Consider the following 15,613-nt stretch of genomic DNA (forward strand, 5'->3'; position numbering starts at 1 on the left):
TGATGATATTCAATAATGAAACGTTAGATGTGAAAGCATGTACTAGGATAATTTTAAGTAAAATGTATACATACTACTTGTTGGATCAGAAAAGGTTGGGGAAAGTGGAAAGTGATGCATTGTGGAAAGTGAATAGCTGGAATAAGATGGTTGTGTGTTAGAAGAGTCAACTAGAGAGGAGGAGGGGTATGTAACTTGTGTGAAGTTGAAGAAGTTTTTACCAGATCATAAGAAAAAAGGGGATTGTACATCGTGAGATAATGTGATTTATTTTTTGGGAATGATATTTGCGGAGGTTAAAAATAGTTAAATTTACTGGTTATGAGTTGTGTGAGTGGGAATGGAAGTGAGCAAAAGCGTTTGCTTTTACGGAAAGGGAAAGAGAATATTTATGAAGAAGAGTTTTGTCTTTCTTTGAGAAGTACAGTAGTACAGTCTGGGTCCCTTTACGTGGAGTTACCGGAGAGAAGAGGTGGGCCGGTGCTCCCCTCCACGGCGGGTGCCGTGGGGAAAAAGCATACGGAAATGTATGGAAGGGAGGGATGGCTGGGAAGGAAGAATGGTGACAGAATGGGATGAAAGAGTGTGTAATTGTGATTGTGAACAGTAATTTTCTGTGGGGAAAGGAAGGAGGAAGAAAATGTAAATATAGCATGTTTTGTGTCTTGTTAATGTAATATGGCTGAAAAAAATTATGTGTTTTTTTGGTTGTAAAAAAAAAGTCTGTAAATTTAAAAAAGGTGTTGAATAACAAAAAAAAAAAAAGCCACGATCCTGCAGGTGGCTCTCCCAGGGCGAGGCTTGCTCATTGCACTTGGAGCTAGCTGACCTCTGCGATTTCCCCACATGCGGGAAACTCGACTGCACAATTTCTGGTAGTGGGGGACTGCGTGCGCGCTCTCCCCTGTTTTTCGACTGTTAGAAAAAACAGAAACAAAAATCAACAACAATAACAACAACCACCACCCACAGCACAGGTGTTTGTTCAGACAAGCTGCTATTGCCACTGCTTGGGCTTTGGGCCTGGTCAATAACTGTGGCATAAAAGGAGCAAACCAACTAGCCAGGTAGCAACATCTCAAACAGGGAGAAATGACAATTAGGCACCTGCGCAGACATTTAGGAATAAATTCAGGTGGATTGGGAAATACGGAAACACATATAATTCATGAAAAAAAACATTCTAAACAAAAAGGGCCAAGAACTGTAGAATATGAGTCGCTGCAGCAGCAGCAGCAGCAGCAGCAGCAGCAGCAGCAGCAGCAGCAGCAGCAGCAGCAGCAGCAGCAGCAGCAGCAGCAGCAGCAGCAGCAGCAGTAAAAATGTATCCCTCTCTTTCCAATGTCCACCTCTCTGGCTGATTGTTTTCTTTTCTTTTTTTGGTTTGAGATACGAATCTCTCTATTATTATACTGAGATAAGTGCAATACACAATGTATAGGTGATTTCAAAGTCACAATTGTATGTTTGATGCCTTTTGAAATATTGTATAAAGCAGCACATTTACAAACAAATCTGGATTCATTTTTTTTTTTTAAATGGCCGTTCCTTGCAGGATATGGGGTTTTTATTTCACCCCCTCCCCGCCCTAGTTCTACATGGTATGTCTGGGTCTCTGTAGCCAGACCACCCCATGTGATGATATCACAAAGGGAGTATACAGTACGTTCTAGAGTTTCTAGGCTCCAAAGTAACAAAGAGCAGCATTTAAAACCAACAGATTGCAAACTATCTGCTGAGCAGTGCAAAAACAATATCTATCTATCTATCTATCTATCTCTATCCAGGGAGCAGCAGACAGTGTTAGCTTGCTTCTATATTTATGCAAATGCCATGTAAGCAGCCATGCTGGTAAGGGGCAAAGTGTCAAGTTTGCCAGCAGGACTGGGCATCTCTCCCTTTTTATGCTGCAGCAGCAGCAGCAGCAGCAGCAGCAGCAGAGAGAGTGCAAGCAGGTAGGGAAGATGTAGAAAGCCACCCCAGAAATATGGTGTCCCCCTGTCTGTCTGTCCCCCTGTCTGTCGGTCTCTCCGCCAGCTGGAATGACAGAGCTGAGCGGTGTTCAAAGTGATTGCTTCTTCCTTTTAAAACCAAGAAGTAGTACCTTGCGGCGAAGCTTGGCTTCTCTGGGTGCTTGTCGGATGGGCGGGGGAGGGGCTTTGCTTCTAGGGAGGGGATGTCTTCGATCTATGTTGTTTGACAAATATTCGCTGCTGCACAAATGTTTGCATGGAATGGCCTAAGCTGATCCTTGCTGCAGGTGCTGGCTCAGATACTAGGCCTCAGCTACTGTGGTGCTTGCTGCTGCCGCTGTAGCCGCTGCACCAATGACCAGGCTGCTCTCTCCACAAGGGTGACACTTGTCCTGGGACAGGGCTAGTTGCCCCCCAGCGCCATTCCAACTCATACTTACCTGGCAGGGGAGTACACTATACAGCCACGATCCTGCAGGTGGCTCTCCCAGGGCGAGGCTTGCTCATTGCACTTGGAGCTAGCTGACCTCTGCGATTTCCCCACATGCGGGAAACTCGACTGCACAATTTCTGGTAGTGGGGGACTGCGTGCGCGCTCTCCCCTGTTTTTCGACTGTTAGAAAAAACAGAAACAAAAATCAACAACAATAACAACAACCACCACCCACAGCACAGGTGTTTGTTCAGACAAGCTGCTATTGCCACTGCTTGGGCTTTGGGCCTGGTCAATAACTGTGGCATAAAAGGAGCAAACCAACTAGCCAGGTAGCAACATCTCAAACAGGGAGAAATGACAATTAGGCACCTGCGCAGACATTTAGGAATAAATTCAGGTGGATTGGGAAATACGGAAACACATATAATTCATGAAAAAAAACATTCTAAACAAAAAGGGCCAAGAACTGTAGAATATGAGTCGCTGCAGCAGCAGCAGCAGCAGCAGCAGCAGCAGCAGCAGCAGCAGCAGTAAAAATGTATCCCTCTCTTTCCAATGTCCACCTCTCTGGCTGATTGTTTTCTTTTCTTTTTTTGGTTTGAGATACGAATCTCTCTATTATTATACTGAGATAAGTGCAATACACAATGTATAGGTGATTTCAAAGTCACAATTGTATGTTTGATGCCTTTTGAAATATTGTATAAAGCAGCACATTTACAAACAAATCTGGATTCATTTTTTTTTTTTTAAATGGCCGTTCCTTGCAGGATATGGGGTTTTTATTTCACCCCCTCCCCGCCCTAGTTCTACATGGTATGTCTGGGTCTCTGTAGCCAGACCACCCCATGTGATGATATCACAAAGGGAGTATACAGTACGTTCTAGAGTTTCTAGGCTCCAAAGTAACAAAGAGCAGCATTTAAAACCAACAGATTGCAAACTATCTGCTGAGCAGTGCAAAAACAATATCTATCTATCTATCTATCTATCTATCTATCTATCTATCTCTATCCAGGGAGCAGCAGACAGTGTTAGCTTGCTTCTATATTTATGCAAATGCCATGTAAGCAGCCATGCTGGTAAGGGGCAAAGTGTCAAGTTTGCCAGCAGGACTGGGCATCTCTCCCTTTTTATGCTGCAGCAGCAGCAGCAGCAGCAGCAGCAGCAGAGAGAGTGCAAGCAGGTAGGGAAGATGTAGAAAGCCACCCCAGAAATATGGTGTCCCCCTGTCTGTCTGTCCCCCTGTCTGTCGGTCTCTCCGCCAGCTGGAATGACAGAGCTGAGCGGTGTTCAAAGTGATTGCTTCTTCCTTTTAAAACCAAGAAGTAGTACCTTGCGGCGAAGCTTGGCTTCTCTGGGTGCTTGTCGGATGGGCGGGGGAGGGGCTTTGCTTCTAGGGAGGGGATGTCTTCGATCTATGTTGTTTGACAAATATTCGCTGCTGCACAAATGTTTGCATGGAATGGCCTAAGCTGATCCTTGCTGCAGGTGCTGGCTCAGATACTAGGCCTCAGCTACTGTGGTGCTTGCTGCTGCCGCTGTAGCCGCTGCACCAATGACCAGGCTGCTCTCTCCACAAGGGTGACACTTGTCCTGGGACAGGGCTAGTTGCCCCCCAGCGCCATTCCAACTCATACTTACCTGGCAGGGGAGTACACTATACAGCCACGATCCTGCAGGTGGCTCTCCCAGGGCGAGGCTTGCTCATTGCACTTGGAGCTAGCTGACCTCTGCGATTTCCCCACATGCGGGAAACTCGACTGCACAATTTCTGGTAGTGGGGGACTGCGTGCGCGCTCTCCCCTGTTTTTCGACTGTTAGAAAAAACAGAAACAAAAATCAACAACAATAACAACAACCACCACCCACAGCACAGGTGTTTGTTCAGACAAGCTGCTATTGCCACTGCTTGGGCTTTGGGCCTGGTCAATAACTGTGGCATAAAAGGAGCAAACCAACTAGCCAGGTAGCAACATCTCAAACAGGGAGAAATGACAATTAGGCACCTGCGCAGACATTTAGGAATAAATTCAGGTGGATGGGAAATACGGAAACACATATAATTCATGAAAAAAAACATTCTAAACAAAAAGGGCCAAGAACTGTAGAATATGAGTCGCTGCAGCAGCAGCAGCAGCAGCAGCAGCAGCAGCAGCAGCAGTAAAAATGTATCCCTCTCTTTCCAATGTCCACCTCTCTGGCTGATTGTTTTCTTTTCTTTTTTTGGTTTGAGATACGAATCTCTCTATTATTATACTGAGATAAGTGCAATACACAATGTATAGGTGATTTCAAAGTCACAATTGTATGTTTGATGCCTTTTGAAATATTGTATAAAGCAGCACATTTACAAACAAATCTGGATTCATTTTTTTTTTTTAAATGGCCGTTCCTTGCAGGATATGGGGTTTTTATTTCACCCCCTCCCCGCCCTAGTTCTACATGGTATGTCTGGGTCTCTGTAGCCAGACCACCCCATGTGATGATATCACAAAGGGAGTATACAGTACGTTCTAGAGTTTCTAGGCTCCAAAGTAACAAAGAGCAGCATTTAAAACCAACAGATTGCAAACTATCTGCTGAGCAGTGCAAAAACAATATCTATCTATCTATCTATCTATCTATCTATCTATCTATCTATCTATCTATCTATCTATCTATCTATCTCTATCCAGGGAGCAGCAGACAGTGTTAGCTTGCTTCTATATTTATGCAAATGCCATGTAAGCAGCCATGCTGGTAAGGGGCAAAGTGTCAAGTTTGCCAGCAGGACTGGGCATCTCTCCCTTTTTATGCTGCAGCAGCAGCAGCAGCAGCAGCAGAGAGAGTGCAAGCAGGTAGGGAAGATGTAGAAAGCCACCCCAGAAATATGGTGTCCCCCTGTCTGTCTGTCCCCCTGTCTGTCGGTCTCTCCGCCAGCTGGAATGACAGAGCTGAGCGGTGTTCAAAGTGATTGCTTCTTCCTTTTAAAACCAAGAAGTAGTACCTTGCGGCGAAGCTTGGCTTCTCTGGGTGCTTGTCGGATGGGCGGGGGAGGGGCTTTGCTTCTAGGGAGGGGATGTCTTCGATCTATGTTGTTTGACAAATATTCGCTGCTGCACAAATGTTTGCATGGAATGGCCTAAGCTGATCCTTGCTGCAGGTGCTGGCTCAGATACTAGGCCTCAGCTACTGTGGTGCTTGCTGCTGCCGCTGTAGCCGCTGCACCAATGACCAGGCTGCTCTCTCCACAAGGGTGACACTTGTCCTGGGACAGGGCTAGTTGCCCCCCAGCGCCATTCCAACTCATACTTACCTGGCAGGGGAGTACACTATACAGCCACGATCCTGCAGGTGGCTCTCCCAGGGCGAGGCTTGCTCATTGCACTTGGAGCTAGCTGACCTCTGCGATTTCCCCACATGCGGGAAACTCGACTGCACAATTTCTGGTAGTGGGGGACTGCGTGCGCGCTCTCCCCTGTTTTTCGACTGTTAGAAAAAACAGAAACAAAAATCAACAACAATAACAACAACCACCACCCACAGCACAGGTGTTTGTTCAGACAAGCTGCTATTGCCACTGCTTGGGCTTTGGGCCTGGTCAATAACTGTGGCATAAAAGGAGCAAACCAACTAGCCAGGTAGCAACATCTCAAACAGGGAGAAATGACAATTAGGCACCTGCGCAGACATTTAGGAATAAATTCAGGTGGATTGGGAAATACGGAAACACATATAATTCATGAAAAAAAACATTCTAAACAAAAAGGGCCAAGAACTGTAGAATATGAGTCGCTGCAGCAGCAGCAGCAGCAGCAGCAGCAGCAGCAGCAGCAGCAGCAGCAGCAGCAGCAGCAGCAGCAGCAGCAGCAGTAAAAATGTATCCCTCTCTTTCCAATGTCCACCTCTCTGGCTGATTGTTTTCTTTTCTTTTTTTGGTTTGAGATACGAATCTCTCTATTATTATACTGAGATAAGTGCAATACACAATGTATAGGTGATTTCAAAGTCACAATTGTATGTTTGATGCCTTTTGAAATATTGTATAAAGCAGCACATTTACAAACAAATCTGGATTCATTTTTTTTTTTTAAATGGCCGTTCCTTGCAGGATATGGGGTTTTTATTTCACCCCCTCCCCGCCCTAGTTCTACATGGTATGTCTGGGTCTCTGTAGCCAGACCACCCCATGTGATGATATCACAAAGGGAGTATACAGTACGTTCTAGAGTTTCTAGGCTCCAAAGTAACAAAGAGCAGCATTTAAAACCAACAGATTGCAAACTATCTGCTGAGCAGTGCAAAAACAATATCTATCTATCTATCTATCTATCTATCTATCTCTATCCAGGGAGCAGCAGACAGTGTTAGCTTGCTTCTATATTTATGCAAATGCCATGTAAGCAGCCATGCTGGTAAGGGGCAAAGTGTCAAGTTTGCCAGCAGGACTGGGCATCTCTCCCTTTTTATGCTGCAGCAGCAGCAGCAGCAGCAGCAGCAGCAGAGAGAGTGCAAGCAGGTAGGGAAGATGTAGAAAGCCACCCCAGAAATATGGTGTCCCCCTGTCTGTCTGTCCCCCTGTCTGTCGGTCTCTCCGCCAGCTGGAATGACAGAGCTGAGCGGTGTTCAAAGTGATTGCTTCTTCCTTTTAAAACCAAGAAGTAGTACCTTGCGGCGAAGCTTGGCTTCTCTGGGTGCTTGTCGGATGGGCGGGGGAGGGGCTTTGCTTCTAGGGAGGGGATGTCTTCGATCTATGTTGTTTGACAAATATTCGCTGCTGCACAAATGTTTGCATGGAATGGCCTAAGCTGATCCTTGCTGCAGGTGCTGGCTCAGATACTAGGCCTCAGCTACTGTGGTGCTTGCTGCTGCCGCTGTAGCCGCTGCACCAATGACCAGGCTGCTCTCTCCACAAGGGTGACACTTGTCCTGGGACAGGGCTAGTTGCCCCCCAGCGCCATTCCAACTCATACTTACCTGGCAGGGGAGTACACTATACAGCCACGATCCTGCAGGTGGCTCTCCCAGGGCGAGGCTTGCTCATTGCACTTGGAGCTAGCTGACCTCTGCGATTTCCCCACATGCGGGAAACTCGACTGCACAATTTCTGGTAGTGGGGGACTGCGTGCGCGCTCTCCCCTGTTTTTCGACTGTTAGAAAAAACAGAAACAAAAATCAACAACAATAACAACAACCACCACCCACAGCACAGGTGTTTGTTCAGACAAGCTGCTATTGCCACTGATTGGGCTTTGGGCCTGGTCAATAACTGTGGCATAAAAGGAGCAAACCAACTAGCCAGGTAGCAACATCTCAAACAGGGAGAAATGACAATTAGGCACCTGCGCAGACATTTAGGAATAAATTCAGGTGGATTGGGAAATACGGAAACACATATAATTCATGAAAAAAAACATTCTAAACAAAAAGGGCCAAGAACTGTAGAATATGAGTCGCTGCAGCAGCAGCAGCAGCAGCAGCAGCAGCAGCAGCAGCAGCAGCAGCAGCAGCAGCAGCAGTAAAAATGTATCCCTCTCTTTCCAATGTCCACCTCTCTGGCTGATTGTTTTCTTTTCTTTTTTTGGTTTGAGATACGAATCTCTCTATTATTATACTGAGATAAGTGCAATACACAATGTATAGGTGATTTCAAAGTCACAATTGTATGTTTGATGCCTTTTGAAATATTGTATAAAGCAGCACATTTACAAACAAATCTGGATTCATTTTTTTTTTTAAATGGCCGTTCCTTGCAGGATATGGGGTTTTTATTTCACCCCCTCCCCGCCCTAGTTCTACATGGTATGTCTGGGTCTCTGTAGCCAGACCACCCCATGTGATGATATCACAAAGGGAGTATACAGTACGTTCTAGAGTTTCTAGGCTCCAAAGTAACAAAGAGCAGCATTTAAAACCAACAGATTGCAAACTATCTGCTGAGCAGTGCAAAAACAATATCTATCTATCTATCTATCTATCTATCTATCTATCTATCTATCTATCTATCTCTATCCAGGGAGCAGCAGACAGTGTTAGCTTGCTTCTATATTTATGCAAATGCCATGTAAGCAGCCATGCTGGTAAGGGGCAAAGTGTCAAGTTTGCCAGCAGGACTGGGCATCTCTCCCTTTTTATGCTGCAGCAGCAGCAGCAGCAGCAGCAGAGAGAGTGCAAGCAGGTAGGGAAGATGTAGAAAGCCACCCCAGAAATATGGTGTCCCCCTGTCTGTCTGTCCCCCTGTCTGTCGGTCTCTCCGCCAGCTGGAATGACAGAGCTGAGCGGTGTTCAAAGTGATTGCTTCTTCCTTTTAAAACCAAGAAGTAGTACCTTGCGGCGAAGCTTGGCTTCTCTGGGTGCTTGTCGGATGGGCGGGGGAGGGGCTTTGCTTCTAGGGAGGGGATGTCTTCGATCTATGTTGTTTGACAAATATTCGCTGCTGCACAAATGTTTGCATGGAATGGCCTAAGCTGATCCTTGCTGCAGGTGCTGGCTCAGATACTAGGCCTCAGCTACTGTGGTGCTTGCTGCTGCCGCTGTAGCCGCTGCACCAATGACCAGGCTGCTCTCTCCACAAGGGTGACACTTGTCCTGGGACAGGGCTAGTTGCCCCCCAGCGCCATTCCAACTCATACTTACCTGGCAGGGGAGTACACTATACAGCCACGATCCTGCAGGTGGCTCTCCCAGGGCGAGGCTTGCTCATTGCACTTGGAGCTAGCTGACCTCTGCGATTTCCCCACATGCGGGAAACTCGACTGCACAATTTCTGGTAGTGGGGGACTGCGTGCGCGCTCTCCCCTGTTTTTCGACTGTTAGAAAAAACAGAAACAAAAATCAACAACAATAACAACAACCACCACCCACAGCACAGGTGTTTGTTCAGACAAGCTGCTATTGCCACTGCTTGGGCTTTGGGCCTGGTCAATAACTGTGGCATAAAAGGAGCAAACCAACTAGCCAGGTAGCAACATCTCAAACAGGGAGAAATGACAATTAGGCACCTGCGCAGACATTTAGGAATAAATTCAGGTGGATGGGAAATACGGAAACACATATAATTCATGAAAAAAAACATTCTAAACAAAAAGGGCCAAGAACTGTAGAATATGAGTCGCTGCAGCAGCAGCAGCAGCAGCAGCAGCAGCAGTAAAAATGTATCCCTCTCTTTCCAATGTCCACCTCTCTGGCTGATTGTTTTCTTTTCTTTTTTTGGTTTGAGATACGAATCTCTCTATTATTATACTGAGATAAGTGCAATACACAATGTATAGGTGATTTCAAAGTCACAATTGTATGTTTGATGCCTTTTGAAATATTGTATAAAGCAGCACATTTACAAACAAATCTGGATTCATTTTTTTTTTTTAAATGGCCGTTCCTTGCAGGATATGGGGTTTTTATTTCACCCCCTCCCCGCCCTAGTTCTACATGGTATGTCTGGGTCTCTGTAGCCAGACCACCCCATGTGATGATATCACAAAGGGAGTATACAGTACGTTCTAGAGTTTCTAGGCTCCAAAGTAACAAAGAGCAGCATTTAAAACCAACAGATTGCAAACTATCTGCTGAGCAGTGCAAAAACAATATCTATCTATCTATCTATCTATCTATCTATCTATCTATCTATCTATCTATCTATCTATCTATCTCTATCCAGGGAGCAGCAGACAGTGTTAGCTTGCTTCTATATTTATGCAAATGCCATGTAAGCAGCCATGCTGGTAAGGGGCAAAGTGTCAAGTTTGCCAGCAGGACTGGGCATCTCTCCCTTTTTATGCTGCAGCAGCAGCAGCAGCAGCAGCAGAGAGAGTGCAAGCAGGTAGGGAAGATGTAGAAAGCCACCCCAGAAATATGGTGTCCCCCTGTCTGTCTGTCCCCCTGTCTGTCGGTCTCTCCGCCAGCTGGAATGACAGAGCTGAGCGGTGTTCAAAGTGATTGCTTCTTCCTTTTAAAACCAAGAAGTAGTACCTTGCGGCGAAGCTTGGCTTCTCTGGGTGCTTGTCGGATGGGCGGGGGAGGGGCTTTGCTTCTAGGGAGGGGATGTCTTCGATCTATGTTGTTTGACAAATATTCGCTGCTGCACAAATGTTTGCATGGAATGGCCTAAGCTGATCCTTGCTGCAGGTGCTGGCTCAGATACTAGGCCTCAGCTACTGTGGTGCTTGCTGCTGCCGCTGTAGCCGCTGCACCAATGACCAGGCTGCTCTCTCCACAAGGGTGACACTTGTCCTGGGACAGGGCTAGTTGCCCCCCAGCGCCATTCCAACTCATACTTACCTGGCAGGGGAGTACACTATACAGCCACGATCCTGCAGGTGGCTCTCCCAGGGCGAGGCTTGCTCATTGCACTTGGAGCTAGCTGACCTCTGCGATTTCCCCACATGCGGGAAACTCGACTGCACAATTTCTGGTAGTGGGGGACTGCGTGCGCGCTCTCCCCTGTTTTTCGACTGTTAGAAAAAACAGAAACAAAAATCAACAACAATAACAACAACCACCACCCACAGCACAGGTGTTTGTTCAGACAAGCTGCTATTGCCACTGATTGGGCTTTGGGCCTGGTCAATAACTGTGGCATAAAAGGAGCAAACCAACTAGCCAGGTAGCAACATCTCAAACAGGGAGAAATGACAATTAGGCACCTGCGCAGACATTTAGGAATAAATTCAGGTGGATTGGGAAATACGGAAACACATATAATTCATGAAAAAAAACATTCTAAACAAAAAGGGCCAAGAACTGTAGAATATGAGTCGCTGCAGCAGCAGCAGCAGCAGCAGCAGCAGCAGCAGCAGCAGCAGCAGCAGCAGCAGCAGCAGCAGCAGCAGCAGTAAAAATGTATCCCTCTCTTTCCAATGTCCACCTCTCTGGCTGATTGTTTTCTTTTCTTTTTTTGGTTTGAGATACGAATCTCTCTATTATTATACTGAGATAAGTGCAATACACAATGTATAGGTGATTTCAAAGTCACAATTGTATGTTTGATGCCTTTTGAAATATTGTATAAAGCAGCACATTTACAAACAAATCTGGATTCATTTTTTTTTTTAAATGGCCGTTCCTTGCAGGATATGGGGTTTTTATTTCACCCCCTCCCCGCCCTAGTTCTACATGGTATGTCTGGGTCTCTGTAGCCAGACCACCCCATGTGATGATATCACAAAGGGAGTATACAGTACGTTCTAGAGTTTCTAGGCTCCAAAGTAACAAAGAGCAGCATTTAAAACCAACAGATTGCAAACTATCTGCTGAGCAGTGCAAAAACAATATCTATCTATCTATCTATCTATCTATCTATCTATCTATCTATCTCTATCCAGGGAGCAGCAGACAGTGTTAGCTTGCTTCTATATTTATGCAAATGCCATGTAAGCAGCCATGCTGGTAAGGGGCAAAGTGTCAAGTTTGCCAGCAGGACTGGGCATCTCTCCCTTTTTATGCTGCAGCAGCAGCAGCAGCAGCAGCAGAGAGAGTGCAAGCAGGTAGGGAAGATGTAGAAAGCCACCCCAGAAATATGGTGTCCCCCTGTCTGTCTGTCCCCCTGTCTGTCGGTCTCTCCGCCAGCTGGAATGACAGAGCTGAGCGGTGTTCAAAGTGATTGCTTCTTCCTTTTAAAACCAAGAAGTAGTACCTTGCGGCGAAGCTTGGCTTCTCTGGGTGCTTGTCGGATGGGCGGGGGAGGGGCTTTGCTTCTAGGGAGGGGATGTCTTCGATCTATGTTGTTTGACAAATATTCGCTGCTGCACAAATGTTTGCATGGAATGGCCTAAGCTGATCCTTGCTGCAGGTGCTGGCTCAGATACTAGGCCTCAGCTACTGTGGTGCTTGCTGCTGCCGCTGTAGCCGCTGCACCAATGACCAGGCTGCTCTCTCCACAAGGGTGACACTTGTCCTGGGACAGGGCTAGTTGCCCCCCAGCGCCATTCCAACTCATACTTACCTGGCAGGGGAGTACACTATACAGCCACGATCCTGCAGGTGGCTCTCCCAGGGCGAGGCTTGCTCATTGCACTTGGAGCTAGCTGACCTCTGCGATTTCCCCACATGCGGGAAACTCGACTGCACAATTTCTGGTAGTGGGGGACTGCGTGCGCGCTCTCCCCTGTTTTTCGACTGTTAGAAAAAACAGAAACAAAAATCAACAACAATAACAACAACCACCACCCACAGCACAGGTGTTTGTTCAGACAAGCTGCTATTGCCACTGCTTGGGCTTTGGGCCTGGTCAATAACTGTGGCATAAAAGGAGCAAACCAACTAGCCAGGTAGCAACATCTCAAACAGGGAGAAATGACAATTAGGCACCTGCGCAGACATTTAGGAATAAATTCAGGTGGATGGGAAATACGGAAACACATATAATTCATGAAAAAAAACATTCTAAACAAAAAGGGCCAAGAACTGTAGAATATGAGTCGCTGCAGCAGCAGCAGCAGCAGCAGCAGCAGCAGTAAAAATGTATCCCTCTCTTTCCAATGTCCACCTCTCTGGCTGATTGTTTTCTTTTCTTTTTTTGGTTTGAGATACGAATCTCTCTATTATTATACTGAGATAAGTGCAATACACAATGTATAGGTGATTTCAAAGTCACAATTGTATGTTTGATGCCTTTTGAAATATTGTATAAAGCAGCACATTTACAAACAAATCTGGATTCATTTTTTTTTTTTAAATGGCCGTTCCTTGCAGGATATGGGGTTTTTATTTCACCCCCTCCCCGCCCTAGTTCTACATGGTATGTCTGGGTCTCTGTAGCCAGACCACCCCATGTGATGATATCACAAAGGGAGTATACAGTACGTTCTAGAGTTTCTAGGCTCCAAAGTAACAAAGAGCAGCATTTAAAACCAACAGATTGCAAACTATCTGCTGAGCAGTGCAAAAACAATATCTATCTATCTATCTATCTATCTATCTATCTATCTATCTATCTATCTATCTATCTATCTATCTATCTATCTATCTCTATCCAGGGAGCAGCAGACAGTGTTAGCTTGCTTCTATATTTATGCAAATGCCATGTAAGCAGCCATGCTGGTAAGGGGCAAAGTGTCAAGTTTGCCAGCAGGACTGGGCATCTCTCCCTTTTTATGCTGCAGCAGCAGCAGCAGCAGCAGCAGAGAGAGTGCAAGCAGGTAGGGAAGATGTAGAAAGCCACCCCAGAAATATGGTGTCCCCCTGTCTGTCTGTCCCCCTGTCTGTCGGTCTCTCCGCCAGCTGGAATGACAGAGCTGAGCGGTGTTCAAAGTGATTGCTTCTTCCTTTTAAAACCAAGAAGTAGTACCTTGCGGCGAAGCTTGGCTTCTCTGGGTGCTTGTCGGATGGGCGGGGGAGGGGCTTTGCTTCTAGGGAGGGGATGTCTTCGATCTATGTTGTTTGACAAATATTCGCTGCTGCACAAATGTTTGCATGGAATGGCCTAAGCTGATCCTTGCTGCAGGTGCTGGCTCAGATACTAGGCCTCAGCTACTGTGGTGCTTGCTGCTGCCGCTGTAGCCGCTGCACCAATGACCAGGCTGCTCTCTCCACAAGGGTGACACTTGTCCTGGGACAGGGCTAGTTGCCCCCCAGCGCCATTCCAACTCATACTTACCTGGCAGGGGAGTACACTATACAGCCACGATCCTGCAGGTGGCTCTCCCAGGGCGAGGCTTGCTCATTGCACTTGGAGCTAGCTGACCTCTGCGATTTCCCCACATGCGGGAAACTCGACTGCACAATTTCTGGTAGTGGGGGACTGCGTGCGCGCTCTCCCCTGTTTTTCGACTGTTAGAAAAAACAGAAACAAAAATCAACAACAATAACAACAACCACCACCCACAGCACAGGTGTTTGTTCAGACAAGCTGCTATTGCCACTGATTGGGCTTTGGGCCTGGTCAATAACTGTGGCATAAAAGGAGCAAACCAACTAGCCAGGTAGCAACATCTCAAACAGGGAGAAATGACAATTAGGCACCTGCGCAGACATTTAGGAATAAATTCAGGTGGATTGGGAAATACGGAAACACATATAATTCATGAAAAAAAACATTCTAAACAAAAAGGGCCAAGAACTGTAGAATATGAGTCGCTGCAGCAGCAGCAGCAGCAGCAGCAGCAGCAGCAGCAGCAGCAGCAGCAGCAGCAGCAGCAGCAGTAAAAATGTATCCCTCTCTTTCCAATGTCCACCTCTCTGGCTGATTGTTTTCTTTTCTTTTTTTGGTTTGAGATACGAATCTCTCTATTATTATACTGAGATAAGTGCAATACACAATGTATAGGTGATTTCAAAGTCACAATTGTATGTTTGATGCCTTTTGAAATATTGTATAAAGCAGCACATTTACAAACAAATCTGGATTCATTTTTTTTTTTAAATGGCCGTTCCTTGCAGGATATGGGGTTTTTATTTCACCCCCTCCCCGCCCTAGTTCTACATGGTATGTCTGGGTCTCTGTAGCCAGACCACCCCATGTGATGATATCACAAAGGGAGTATACAGTACGTTCTAGAGTTTCTAGGCTCCAAAGTAACAAAGAGCAGCATTTAAAACCAACAGATTGCAAACTATCTGCTGAGCAGTGCAAAAACAATATCTATCTATCTATCTATCTATCTATCTATCTATCTATCTATCTATCTCTATCCAGGGAGCAGCAGACAGTGTTAGCTTGCTTCTATATTTATGCAAATGCCATGTAAGCAGCCATGCTGGTAAGGGGCAAAGTGTCAAGTTTGCCAGCAGGACTGGGCATCTCTCCCTTTTTATGCTGCAGCAGCAGCAGCAGCAGCAGCAGAGAGAGTGCAAGCAGGTAGGGAAGATGTAGAAAGCCACCCCAGAAATATGGTGTCCCCCTGTCTGTCTGTCCCCCTGTCTGTCGGTCTCTCCGCCAGCTGGAATGACAGAGCTGAGCGGTGTTCAAAGTGATTGCTTCTTCCTTTTAAAACCAAGAAGTAGTACCTTGCGGCGAAGCTTGGCTTCTCTGGGTGCTTGTCGGATGGGCGGGGGAGGGGCTTTGCTTCTAGGGAGGGGATGTCTTCGATCTATGTTGTTTGACAAATATTCGCTGCTGCACAAATGTTTGCATGGAATGGCCTAAGCTGATCCTTGCTGCAGGTGCTGGCTCAGATACTAGGCCTCAGCTACTGTGGTGCTTGCTGCTGCCGCTGTAGCCGCTGCACCAATGACCAGGCTGCTCTCTCCACAAGGGTGACACTTGTCCTGGGACAGGGCTAGTTGC

General features: G+C 46.4%; 1 non-coding gene and 8 pseudogenes across 1 annotated transcript; all 9 read left to right on the forward strand.

Moving 5' to 3' along the window:
* The first annotated feature begins 743 nt into the window (after nucleotides 1-743).
* On the forward strand, nucleotides 744-907 carry LOC142463716 (U1 spliceosomal RNA). The gene has a single exon (XR_012787476.1). It is a non-coding gene; the product is annotated as a U1 spliceosomal RNA (small nuclear RNA).
* Nucleotides 908-2,405: 1,498 nt separating this feature from the next.
* On the forward strand, nucleotides 2,406-2,578 carry LOC142463775 (U1 spliceosomal RNA; annotated as a pseudogene).
* Nucleotides 2,579-4,045: 1,467 nt separating this feature from the next.
* On the forward strand, nucleotides 4,046-4,218 carry LOC142463662 (U1 spliceosomal RNA; annotated as a pseudogene).
* Nucleotides 4,219-5,699: 1,481 nt separating this feature from the next.
* On the forward strand, nucleotides 5,700-5,872 carry LOC142463673 (U1 spliceosomal RNA; annotated as a pseudogene).
* Nucleotides 5,873-7,360: 1,488 nt separating this feature from the next.
* On the forward strand, nucleotides 7,361-7,533 carry LOC142463684 (U1 spliceosomal RNA; annotated as a pseudogene).
* Nucleotides 7,534-9,019: 1,486 nt separating this feature from the next.
* LOC142463695 (U1 spliceosomal RNA) lies at nucleotides 9,020-9,192 on the forward strand (annotated as a pseudogene).
* Nucleotides 9,193-10,660: 1,468 nt separating this feature from the next.
* Nucleotides 10,661-10,833, forward strand: LOC142463706 (U1 spliceosomal RNA; annotated as a pseudogene).
* Nucleotides 10,834-12,323: 1,490 nt separating this feature from the next.
* Nucleotides 12,324-12,496, forward strand: LOC142463718 (U1 spliceosomal RNA; annotated as a pseudogene).
* Nucleotides 12,497-13,976: 1,480 nt separating this feature from the next.
* On the forward strand, nucleotides 13,977-14,149 carry LOC142463730 (U1 spliceosomal RNA; annotated as a pseudogene).
* Nucleotides 14,150-15,613: the final 1,464 nt, after the last annotated feature.

Source organism: Ascaphus truei, chromosome 11 (genome assembly GCF_040206685.1).
Source record: "Ascaphus truei isolate aAscTru1 chromosome 11, aAscTru1.hap1, whole genome shotgun sequence".
Taxonomy (NCBI): Eukaryota; Metazoa; Chordata; class Amphibia; order Anura; family Ascaphidae; genus Ascaphus; species Ascaphus truei.